Source organism: Macrotis lagotis, chromosome 2, assembly GCF_037893015.1.
Source record: "Macrotis lagotis isolate mMagLag1 chromosome 2, bilby.v1.9.chrom.fasta, whole genome shotgun sequence".
NCBI classification, from domain to species: Eukaryota; Metazoa; Chordata; class Mammalia; order Peramelemorphia; family Peramelidae; genus Macrotis; species Macrotis lagotis.
In genome coordinates this window covers 296,362,712-296,375,924 of record NC_133659.1, presented here as the reverse complement: position 1 = coordinate 296,375,924, position 13,213 = coordinate 296,362,712, and the positions used below count along the sequence as shown (strand labels likewise).

The 13,213-nt window shown below is 34.8% G+C and overlaps 1 protein-coding gene across 3 annotated transcripts in view; it reads right to left on the bottom strand.

Moving 5' to 3' along the window:
* The window catches only part of ACSS3 (acyl-CoA synthetase short chain family member 3), a 276,057-nt gene that overhangs the window by 252,688 nt on the left and 10,156 nt on the right, over nucleotides 1-13,213 (bottom strand). The window contains exon 1 of one of the 3 annotated variants that reach the window (XM_074226521.1): nucleotides 8,007-11,300. The exons of the other annotated variants lie outside the window; for them this stretch is intronic. The gene's annotated coding sequence lies outside the window, so the exon portion shown is untranslated. Of the gene's footprint in view, nucleotides 1-8,006; nucleotides 11,301-13,213 lie in introns of those variants that run through there. 3 annotated transcript variants of the gene reach the window in all.

Here is a 13,213-nt window from a genome sequence, read left to right as displayed (position 1 = left end):
ATTCACCTTGCTGAAATCTCTTCCTACAATAGAAGATTTTCATGTAGTTCTTCTGAAGTCATGAATGAACTAAAGTACTATTTCTGGCAATGATAAGATTTGTAAAGATAAGAATCCATGGAATTATTCTAATTTCTTTAAGAAAATCTTTATGTAACATTAATTTGCTTATTTAATTTTTAATTATTGATGCCTAATTTTATGAGTCCTTATTTCTAAACATTTCTGTATAATAATACTGCATTAAGGAAAAACATATTACACTGAAACAAATTGACATATCAAATTTATCATACTATTTTAAAATACTACTTTAAAGAGAAGATGCACTGAAATTTTTAAGTGGTTTCTAATATACAGATAATTGAGAATCACAATAATAAATTATGTTGAAATATACTATCTAGGGAAAGATAATATAGCAGAATGTAGAGGACCATTCTTAATCAGAAAAATCTGAATTCAAATTTTGTCTCTTCTGCATAATGGATATGTCATCCAAAGCAAGTTAGCTTCTTAGTGCTCCCTGCTATCTGTCAAATTGTAAGCTGCAGACTGTTAGACATTGTTCTTGTTTGATAAACAGAATTCAGCACTACTCTCTCCTTAAGTTCATGAAATCACAAGTCTGAACCAAGAGTTAAAAACTGAAAAATAGAATTCCCAGATGTTCACAACTCAGTTATATATAAAAATGTCCAATTTAAGGGGTATCATAACTGGTACCTACACTAGAGCAGGTGTTAAATATTCAGCTAAGCAGCAATGTGCACCACCACAGGTTCTTCTGGGAAAGGGTTAACTTCTGACAGCCTGTAGGTAGGTAGAGTCACTTTTATCTCTCAGTTTAAGGGCTAGTGCAAATGACTCCAATTAGAACAATATCTCCAAGTAGAGGTACACTAGCAATTTTTTTAAACAACTGGCAGAACCCCCTTTTGAGTATACCTTATTCACATTTTCTTCATCACTTTCTTAATTTGAAACAATCAACAAAATAACAATGCAAACCATGATCGTAGTTTGCCCATTGATTTCTATGGTATAAATGCTCATGTTAAACTGGAAATGGGCTAGCTCCAGCACACTTGCCTTCAAACCTCATCTGACCTGGAGAACCTTCCTTCCCTTCATCAGGATTCCCATTATATTTCCTAATTGTAAAAGCTTTCATTCATAACTAAAACAGAGTTTAATAACATTAATAAAAATCAATAAAATGGATTAATTAAAACAGTAATGAAATGAGAGGAACAATAAAGGTCAGCATCAGCCCTCATTCACCTGTTAATCCTACAAAGTAAGCTAACAATCACCATAACTAGCTAAGTCATTTCATGCCATCCAGTTCCTCATAAGCACAGTTGGCATCTTAGGAAACTCACCTGTTCCTTTACTATAGAAATCAAAAAATTTAGATAGTCTAGGAATTGCTGAAGCCCAAGTAACACCAAGTCCCTGACTAACTCCAAAGGCTGAACCTCTAAAAACTAGTTGGACATCCTCTGTTAAACATATAAAGCACTAGTCTCTTCTTAATTTTGCAGCCTTTTATCACATTACTACCTTCCAAAGACTCAGCATGCTACATATTACAGCTGTTGGTACCACTCTATTTCTGAGGCTCTTTACACAAGACCTGATGATGGCATTCACCACCCATCCTTTGATTTGGGCATGCCCTAAAGGGCCTGGCCACACAATTAAAATTTTAGCACAGGTAATAGACTAAAGGCCAGAAAAGGAATGACCCTATCATCCTTGTTACCATTTCCTCAATTATTTTCTCTTGACTTTTAAATGTTCAGGCCCATCTTTGTTTGCAAAGCAGTAGGTAAAACAGGCAACTATACACATACTGTTAGAACTCAATATAGAACTAGTTTATTTTATTATCTTGTAACTGCAAAGACTGAAATGTACCCTTATCACCACTAAAATGAAATGACTTCAGAAGAAAATTAATAATATGAATGAAATTACCAAAAATACTTAAATTGTTTAAGAAAAGACATTTTCAACAATGCCAACAATTTTGACCATCACAGATGTAAAAGACTTTGCAAAGCTTAGAACACCATATACAAGCTAGCTATTCTACTAGACATTTACACTTAATTCATAGATTTAATTATTAAAATGAGTAGTAATCAATAACTGAATGTAGTTAATTATTTAAATGAGTAGTAATCAATAATTTAATGTCCAATAGTAGGTTTGCTAATTACAACTTTCTAAAAATCTCTCCTTGACTCCTCTCAGCTCCCCTCAGTTCCTCTAAATGAGTCATCTTTGACTCTTCCCTCTTCTCATGACACATATTCAATCATAATAGCATTCAGAATTGAAATAGACCTTAGACATCATCGTTTAAACCCTAGCCTTTGAAATAGAAGAAACTGAAGCCTAAAGTAATATTCTCAAGGTTATAAAATGCCCTGAACTTAGATTTGAACCCAAATCTCTTGAATTAAAAAAATGGACTTTCCATTGCACCATTATCAAGTTCTATAATTATGACTACCAGAGTTCATATTTTTCCTTCTTTTCCATGTCTACTAAAAGATCCCTAGATCAGGGATTCATACCCTAGGCCATCATTCAATTAATTCATTTCTCTGACACTAATCTCTTCCCCTTCACAATCAATCTTTCAGTGTAATATCCCTAATGCAAAGTTATGATCAATCATATCTTTTAAAAACCTTCAGAAGCTTTGCCCACTGAATAAAGTACAAACTCATTACTTTTTGTCATGAAAGAAGATTCAAGATATGTTCCTTATAGCTTTCCTGAGTCTGAATAGATCTTCTAGTTATTGGGAATATGCCCATTATTTAATAGAAAGGGGAAGAAAAATCCTCTAAAAGGGAGTAAGTGCTGGCCTTGAGACATTTCCACTTCAGTTCTGATCCTTAGGCAAAAGGCTCCAAGTCACAAATGTTCCACAAGTACATTACGTGCTTTTAACAGAAGTCTAGTAGAAGTAAAATAATGACTGGGTTTAAGTCTTAACTCTGAAACAAGTAGGCTATTTCCCTGGGGAAAGTTGCCATAACTTTTCAGTACCTTGGACAACTCTGTAAAACCAAACTGAATACTCTGGGTAGGTATTATAACAGAAATTCCTAAATGAGAGTTCCCTAAAAGGATGACATCACAAATCAGGTTAAAATAAATTGCTAATCCATATAAAGCAAACCCTCCTCCCCTGGACCCAAGTAGTGATAGTCTTAGTAACAAGGGAACCAGTTGTGGCATCTCTGACTACTTTGGTATATCCAGAGATGGTCAATTTCTATTTCCATGTATCCTTCAATGAAAAACATGGCAGATAAAAGAAAAGAAAAATTTGTTCCATTATATCAGGCCACAGGAATCCTTGAGACCAAGACACTTCATGATAGAACACTCTTCTTATTCTGGTTCCAACCATTTTCACACTACATCTCATTCTACTCTCTAATAAATTTTATAAACCAAACAAGAATACTGTGAATCTCCAGTTCTCAAATGGGCTTCATCCTGTATTCCTTGAAAGTATTTTCCATACATTATGTTGAAGTCCCTTGCTTCCTTCAAGGCCAAACTCAGGTGGCCCTCTCAGCTAGGAAAAAAAAAATTCTCTTTGCTCTTTTTCTGGATCTTGTCTTGAATTTAAAAAAAAAATATTCTGGATTTATCTTTCAACACATTCAATTTAGATCAATGTATAGCATGGAAACAATGTAAAGACTAACAGACTGCTTTCTATGGGGGGGTGGGGGGAGGGAAGAGAGATTAAGGGGGAAAAATTGTAAAATTCAAAAATAAATAAATGAAATTCAAAATATTCTGTCCAGGGGTGTCTAGGTGGCACAGTGGATAAAGCACCAACCCTGCAGTCAGGAGTACCTGGGTTCAAATCCAGTCTCAAACACTTATTAATAATTACCTAGCTGTGTGGCCTTGGGCAAGCCACTTAACCCCATTTGCCTTGTGAAAAACCTAAAAAAATATATTCTGTCCATTATTATAATTATTTCTATACATGCCTTGTCCTCTCCTATTTCACTATAAGCCACTCTGAGGGAAGAGTGTGTATATATATATATATTATATATATATATTACATATATATGATTATATATGCATACATATATATGATATATATGTATATTACTTCTGTTTCCTCAGGATTCATCATAGAACATTCCTACTTTTTTTTGCTTAGACTTGTAATTTCATTGGTGTAGAGAATTTCCATTTTAAAAGAAAAAGCTAGGTGATATACAACAAATAAAGTACTTGACTTGGAGTCAAGAAGAAAAAAATAGAACTCCTCTCTTACCTACTTACTGTGTTACCTTGAATAAGTAAATTTAACCTTTCAGTCTCAATTTTCTTCTTTGTAAAATGGGGAAACAATATCCTCAAAAGGTTATTGGAAAAACCAAATGAGCTATTATATCCACAATACTTCACAAATCTTAAAGTATGATATAAATTTTAGCTCTTATCATTATTGAGCAACTCTCTCCTTTACAGGCACTAAAAGATTATAACTTATCTATGCTCAAGCAACCAGAATGTATTAGAGGCAGGACCTGATCTCATACTTTCCTGACTTCTAGATCAGTCCAACCATTAGCTACTATATTGTGCTGCCAACACACAGCTGAGCCCTACTCAAAGAATATACTCAATTCTTTAAATTACTTTAAACTGGAATAAGTCAAGAATCTTTACTAGGCTCTATGTTTACTTTCCATTACTGTGCTTTTTTGAACTGAATGAAACTTGTCATAACTTAAAGCAAGCCTTTCCTCTAATTCATCCAAATTAGTGAGAAAACTTCACTAATTCCCTCCATTATCTTTACTTTTTCCAATATATTCTTCATTGTTATGTATTCAGTGTTCTACTATAATCATGTCACTGAAAAATCTTTGCTATTTTTCCCTTTAAAATAAAAAATAAAAATAATTTGGGAAAGCAAATATTAAGTGACAAAATAATGTTTAAAGTTTGGAATTATATCTATGTATAAATATATAGTTTCTATACATATTTCTATTTATAATAAATATTTGCATAAGTATTTGAGTTAAATAGATATGTATAAATTCAATATCATATACACCAACTTGAGAGGATTAAAAATTTTGTTTTCTTTCCTCTTCATGCTAAAAATGACTGGATTTTTATCCTTTCCTAGCCTTCAAGTTGCTATCTTTCTTTTCTTAAAAAGTTTTATGGTATTCTTTTTCTTAGTTATTTCCTTCATCAACTTCCTCAAATCTCATGACTGTCTTTCCACTCTAACTCAATCACCCATAGAGAGTCACTCCTTAAACTTGACCATCATTGCCAAGCTACTACCTCTCACTGAAAACTATTTTCTTAAGTCATTAATTCCTGCCCCTTATTCCTCTGTAAAGATTATTCTCCATTCTTACTTTCAAGCTCTTTTCTCTCCAATCTATTTATATTGCTGAGTCCATCTCCAATGGTTATCATCTCGAGCTCCTCCCTTCAGTCTTAAACCTATAAGAAATTACTTTAGTGAAATACTACCCTTCACCCTTGAAAGCCTTACCTTTCCAGGGTTCATGTGTGGTCAACCTTATATTCTGGATAATTGCCATAATTCAGCTGCTTTATTTATTCCTATTGGATACTGAATAAGTTGAGGCAACTAGATTCCCTACAAGTTCTCTTTATAAAATTTCCCCTGTGTCTTTACTGACTCACAATAATTCTTATCTTTTTTCCTGATTGACTAGCAAACTCTTTTTTGCACTTTTTTTCCAGATCAAGCAGCTCTTGAATATTCCTCCAACTCCAAAAGCAATCTTTAAGCAGATGACTTTACTTCCCACTTAGCTGAAAAACTTAAGGCCATCTAAAATGAATTCCCTCTTCTTCTCTTCTCTAGACTTCCATGTATCACTTCCTCCTTTACTCCAACTAGGAGGAAGATGTGGTCCTTCCCTTTGGGAAGGCCAACCACTCTGCTTTTTTTTCCCCACCCCAGCCCTTCCGATCTCTTCCTTGAGTTTGTTCTAAGAATCCTTCCTTGTCTCTGTGACCTTCAATATCCATCTACTAGGCTCTTCCAAACTGATTCTAAGAAATGGGTATAAATTACAGACAATCTTTAGCCACACAACATGAGAAGGACCTTCTAAATAAATATGGGGTTTCCCTATATATATACACATGATGAAGCTCAATGAAAACCACTTGACAAATTCATTAACTCAAAAGTATCTTCAAGCCTATACTGTGGACAAGTGTTTTGCTTTATTTTGTTTTCCCCCAGAGACAAAAATAACTCATTTAGATTCAGTTGTGTGCGTATATACATACATATACACACATGCATACACACACACACATATATAAATATATATATATATATATATATATATATATATAATTTTCCTTAAATTTAGGGATGGCTTGATTCTTCACATACACACAAACACACACACACACACACACACACACACATACACACGGAACACAAACTTGAGTTTGATTACTAGCCTGCACTAGTGAAATATTCACTGCATTTCTTATCCTCTGAATTTTCCACTTCAATCTCTCTTCTTCCTCCCCCAAAAAGAGCTAGTGATAGGCAGAAGTGTGAAGTTTATCCTTACAACCACAAAGCATTATTTTCCCAGACTGTAGATTTAGCCCACCAATGAATATGGACTTTTATCAGAATTTTCTTTCCCACCCCAAGTAATTAATGTTTTCAATTATCAGTTTACTATTTACCTAAATAGCTTGCAGTTATAGTCTCTCCCATTCCACATTCCAAGCATTAAAGTATTCCAGCTGTTGTAATTGTATTCTCTCTTATTCCTCACTCCTAGTCTTAAACATTTCCAGCTGTTGTCTCACTTCCATTTATTCATTTATTTATTTTTTTAAAGACTGGGTTTCTCTATCTGGCTTAGACTGTCTGTGCAGGGACTATTCAAAATCCTGCCCTTCTGTAATCAGCAGGGAAGCTTTGGGCCTGCTCCATTTTCCCACCTGGAATTAAATGGTGGTGGCTTACCATATTACTACCAAAAACCTGATCAGCCCATTCTACTGCCAAGTTAGACAAGTCCACCAGCCTTAGACTCACAGTTAGCAAGAATTACAAGCATATACCATGATAACTGGCTATTTTCTCACCTTCAGCTACTAAAACTTGAAAAATATGACCTCGTGGTTCCTCTTTAGAGGTTATTATGAAAACCTAAGGCGTGGATCCCCATTTCATAAATCATTCCTTTCCTTTTTTATTAATTTCCATTGACTGTACTCTGCACAACAGTGACAAGGACAAATTTAACACTCTTAAGATAACATTTCCATATCCGTATGATATAGATAAAAGCATTTTGCTTCCCTCTTCAGTTGATCTTAATAATACCATACATTAAGTTTTAAAATTCATGAATACTATTATGCAGATTCATTACTCTCCCACTCACTACTTCACTTTGGAAGGTAATGCTTTCACATCCTCTTTACTTACAGAATGGAAAATTAAGAAAGGATCAAATATGTCTAACCATAGCATATTCTCTCAGTTCTATCTGGAAGGTAATAGCTGTTGCATAAATAGGGAGGGGGAGAGGCAAGGGCTTCGATGGACTACCTCCCAGGTGGTGATAAAAAGAGTTCTCTCCACCTTTTTCTCACAACCACCTAGGAGGTGAGGTTTCCTAGGTAATTCATTGATAATTATATAACTGAAACTCTGCTATTCAGACTTGCTCTCTTTTGTGTGATACCTCAAAAATTCAACAGTTTTTATACCTGGAAAGCAAGATATGGAGAAGCCTCAATCTGTAGATTTTTCTGAAAATTGACTAAACATCCCTGTACTCTTTCATGGGGAGAATTTTTTTAATATTTTCCAATGGGAATTTAAAATAATTAAAAAAATAGATAAGACATTTAAATGCCAGGTACTGTACCAATGTCTAGAAATACAAGAAATACAAGACAGTCCCTACCTTTAGGAAACTTGGTATAGAGAAAAGGAGAGGGAGGTTTGGAGCTCAGCAAGACTTTATCTGAGAAAGTAGAAACATCACAGAGAAATTAAGTTAAGTAAATAATAGCAATTGTTATGATAAAATGATATATACAAATATTTATATATATAATTTTAAATTTTCAAAGCTCATACATACATTTTAATCCTCATATCAACCCTATGAGGCAGGGTTATTATTAACCTCACTTGACAAATGAGGAACTTGGGGCTTAGAAAGGTTAGATGAATTCCCTAGCGTCATACAATGTTTAAGACAAGAAACAATTCAGATCTCTGGTCTTCCCAAATTTAGTCCAGGGATCTATGCACTATGCCAGGCTATATTCCTCATCAAAATTTTAGCAAAGGTGATCACCAATAAAGGGCAGATCCTTTGATGGAGGCAGCATTGGAGAGGGGAGAAAGTACTGGCTGGGGTGAGGTGGAAAGCAGGCATTAACTTTTTTTTGTCTTGGGCCCTTATGGCAGTCTGGTGAAACCTCTTTCTTAGACTAATCTTTTGCAATGCATCAAATAAATTACATAGGATTACAAAGGATACTAGTTATATTGAAATATAGTTTGGATTTTTTTAAACATCATTTTAAAATTTTCTGTTCCAACTTATCTCTTATCCTCCCACCCAATAAGAAGACAAGCAACATGATATCCATTTAAATATGTAGAGGCATGAAAAACATTTCCATTTAGCCAAGTTGCAAAAAATAAAAGTAAAGCAAAGAAAAATTATACTTCAATTTGCACTCAAGAGACCATCAGTTTTTCTCTGGAGATGGATAGTATTTTTCATCATGAGTCCTTTTGAATTGTCTTGGATTATTGTCTTGATCAGAGTAGTTAAGGCTAGTACACTTAAAAGAACTTTTAAAACAAAATTATGGATGTACTCCCATTCCCCTATGACCTGAGTTCAAATTTTATTTCTGGCACTTATTACTTGAGTGACTTTAGGCAAATCACTTAATCTTTCTTGTATCTCATTTACTCATCTATACAATAAGGAAGTTAGAGCAGATGTTCTCTTAGGTCCCTTGCAGCGCCACATTTGTGATCCTATCATCCTTTGTATGTTTAAAGTAAGCAGATAGCAATACTAAGAATTCTATTGAATTTGGGCAATTAGGTAACTTGGTAGAGAGAGTGTTGGGCCTAGAGTAAGGAAGACTCATTTTTGTGAGTTCACATGCGGCCTCAAACACTTAACAGCTGGGCAATCCTGGACCAGGTCACTTAGCCCCTTTTGCCTTAGTTTTCTCATCTGTAAAATGAGTTGGAGAAGGAAATGGTAAACCATTTCTATATCTTTGCCAGAAAAACTCCAAATAGGGTCATGAAGAGTCAAGCACAAGGAAAAAAATGCCTAAACAACAATAACAAAAATTCAATTGGACTTGAAACTTTTCAGTGGTCATTTGAGAAGACAAAACTTTCATCTTCAAGGCAAACCTTCCACTTTACATCATAAGAATTTTGACCTCAATAAATATTAGATAAAGTAGAGGGCCCAAAATGAATAAAGTGACTAAGCTTCAAAGCAGGATTTCTGTGGCCGAGTATTTGTTTGCCAGAGTCAAAGTCCACTCCCTACATTTAAAACAGCCAAAATATATTTCAGAAAGCACAAGACAAATACTCATTCATTAAGTGCCATCTGAGTAAATAGGACTTTGTCCTCTTTAAAGGAATTAAAAAAATAGATAATAGGATGCCCTTGGTTTCTAGGAGCTCTTTGTAGTATAATCCGAAGATAAAACACACAAAACATTTCATTTGGGACTTGTCTGTTCCATTTATCAAGTAATACTGTGCATTATGCCTATATGAGGTCTAAGGGGAATGACAAGGTAAGATCAAGGAAGGCTTCAAGGTAGAAGTGACATTTGAGTTGGACAGGTGCCAGAGACTGAAGGAAGGCAATTGTGACATGGGGAACAGTATGAACTAAGGTCTGGATGTAGGTGTGAGAGCTTTATCTGTAGATGCTGTGTTTGGGAGAAATATGAAATAAGTATGAAAGAAGAGGTAATGATTGTAGGACAGGAATTCCTAAGGTTTTGGTGTTTTATGGACCCCTTGGTTTTTAAATGCATAAAAATAAAATGCAAAGGAAATTAATTATATTGATTAACACATCAAAATATTTTTAAAAAGATAGTTCATTGTGGAGAATCTTTGTAGAGGATCCTGACACGATATTTGGAGGTTCCCTGTTCTCCAGAAGTAAGATCCAGAAAGTAATCTGTGTCCTGAGCTAGGCAGAACAACAATCTTTTGCACTCAACTTCTGGATGATGTCACCCTCTGGCAAAATCACAATTACTGTATTTCTTTAACCAGCACTATGTCTTCTCTGAGCTTCAATAAGAACCAGACAAGCTCAGATAAGTACCCATGTTTCAGTTGTGAAGCCCTCCTATGAATCAAACTCGTCTCCTTGCTGTGTTTATCCTCATTGTTAGAGCTGTATCTCAGTGCATCCAAATATTTTAAAAGAAAACAAGTTTATGGATCCTATATTAAGAATCTTTTTAGAAAATTTTGGGAAGATATTAGGAGACACCTAAATTCTTTAATTATACATACTCACACAAAACTTATACCTTGATATAAGTATTGAGATCTCCCTACATTGTCTTGGGTCTCCCCACTTAGGACAGGGCCCTGGGACAAATGTCTAATTTGCCTCCTTGCACGTAAACCATTTCCCTCACCTTGAAATTAAGCTTCTATTTGATTCCTGATTTTCCTGTCTCAAGTCTGTTCTGTTTGACTCCAGTCATACACAGGACAGAGACAGATTCGGTCCAGTTGTCATTAGATCCTGAATGAATCTAGACATTACTCAAACAGCAATAACAATCCACTAAAGATTTCTAAGCAGAGAAGCATCAAGTTCATATCCATGTATATGTAATCCTTGACACAATGTCCCAAGTTTAGGTTTAAACAGATAAAGTTCAGCCCTGAAGGCTTCTCAACAAATATCTGGTTCATTTTGTTCTAATTCAGGGAAGCCCAAGGAATATCAGAATTTAGATAGTTACTTTCTAGTTAACCGTGAGGGATGGGTATGTGGGAAATGATTACTTAAGACTTCCATTGTACTTAGACCTCTGGTTTATTTCCAATTAGTTTTACTTGGTTGAGTCCAACTCCAAACGGGTGTTGATTATTATTTTATTATTGTTATCTCTCTCTCTCTCTCTCTCTCTCTCTCTCTCTAAATATATATATATATATATATATATATATACATATACATATACATATACATACAGATAGTTTACTGAATCTACTTGCCTAATTAATACCAGATGAATCCATGTCCAAGTCCAGTATGGCAAAGGTGATTCAATAAATGCCATGGAAAGTCCTATTTTTACTTGTATCTCCATCCTTGTTTTTCTTTTTCAAGTGCTATGGCATTTGACCAACAAGTCTCTGAGTACTTGATCAATGGGTGACCTTCCTGAAAATCTATTCCCCAATCTTTTGCCCAACATTGCCTAACAATGAAAGACAATTAGCTCTGCCCATAGTTGGATAACCTCTATCAGCTAATTTATGACAAACAGAAGCTGAAAGTTCTCCTGGAAGATCAAGATATAGGTTTAATAACCAATGAGACTATGTATTTTACTTTGCCTCTTCTGTACTTTTTGGACACCAACACGAATACTACAAAACTAGGGCATCAAAGAAAGGGGGAGAAGGCATGGACCTTTTAATAAATGTCAGAGTTCTACCTTTTTGTAAGCTGGGCACTTTTGGACAACACAGGTGGAGGAAGAGACCTTCAATTCCCCTATGAGTATCAGGCTAATAGTAACCTTTTTAGACATTGTCACATTTATTAAATGTCACAGAAATAATAGAAGAAAAATATTAAGATCCAAGTCCAGTAAACGAGGGTATACTTATTTCCCCTCATCTGATAAGACCCTTTTCCTTCCTATCATAATCATGATTCCCCTCATAAATATACACATAGAAATTTCAATGATAAACCTCAGGGAACTCCCAGGAAATAAAAGCCAAGTCCCTCCTTCTTACATTTCTACTGCAAATTCAGTGGGTAATCCTGCAAGTTGTGTTCTTCCTTCTTTTCTATTTCCCTCATTTTGTCATTCTCTCTTGATTCACAGTGCTGGCAATTTCTGATTATACATCTCTGTAAAACTTAACATATAATTTTCTATAGTTCCTCCTGCCATTAATAAATTTTTCCATCTTCAGACTGCAGGAGGTTCACACCATATCCATATTCCCCACTCTATCTCTCAAGGCACCAGCTTACGCCCCTCAAGGTTGCTATATCAAAGTCTTCCTTCTCCTCCTCCTCCTCCTTGTGACTCCAACTGTGCCAGTAAACCTTGCTCCTGACTTTTTAAATGCACTTGCCTACCAAGGGTTTTCTTGTATTCCATGTAAGGGAGGCACAAAGGAATCCCCAACTCCCCCCTCAAGGCTGTTAGTATTCTTTCAACATTTCTTTGTACATATACCTACCACAATTGAAAAAAAAAAGAATTCTTGCAACAGTGTGAAGGATGGTTTGGAAAACAGAGAAAAGAGGTAACAAAGAAATGTTAAGAAGCCATTTCAATAGCTCAGGTATTAGATTCCAATGAGACAGTGTAGAAAGAGTAAATGTTTGTTTTTATGCTTTTTGTTTGTTTGTTTGTTTCAAGACTGGATCTCCCAGTCTCATCAAGATTAGAAGAATGGCAAACACTTACTAACCCAAACTCTATAAGCCAAAGGGATAAAAAAAAGAAAAAGGATCAACATAGCTCATTAGTGGGACAAAGAATTTGCAATTGAAGGAATGTCCATCAATTGAGGAGATAGCTGATCAAATTGTAGTATATATTGTGATGAAATACTATTATGCTATAAAAAGTACAAGCAGGATGATCTCAGATGAACTTGGAAAAAACATACATGAATTGATGCAAAGTGCAATGAGCGGAACCAGAAAATATTGTATACAGAAAACAATATTTCATGATAATCTGTGAATAATTTCTCTCTTTTCAACAATACAATGGTCTAAGATGATTCTGAAGGACCTATAATGAAAGACTTTTGTCCATTTCCAGAGTCTGAAGGCAGATTAATGTTATTTTTCTTTATTTTCTTTATTTTGGGGGGGGGATGTCC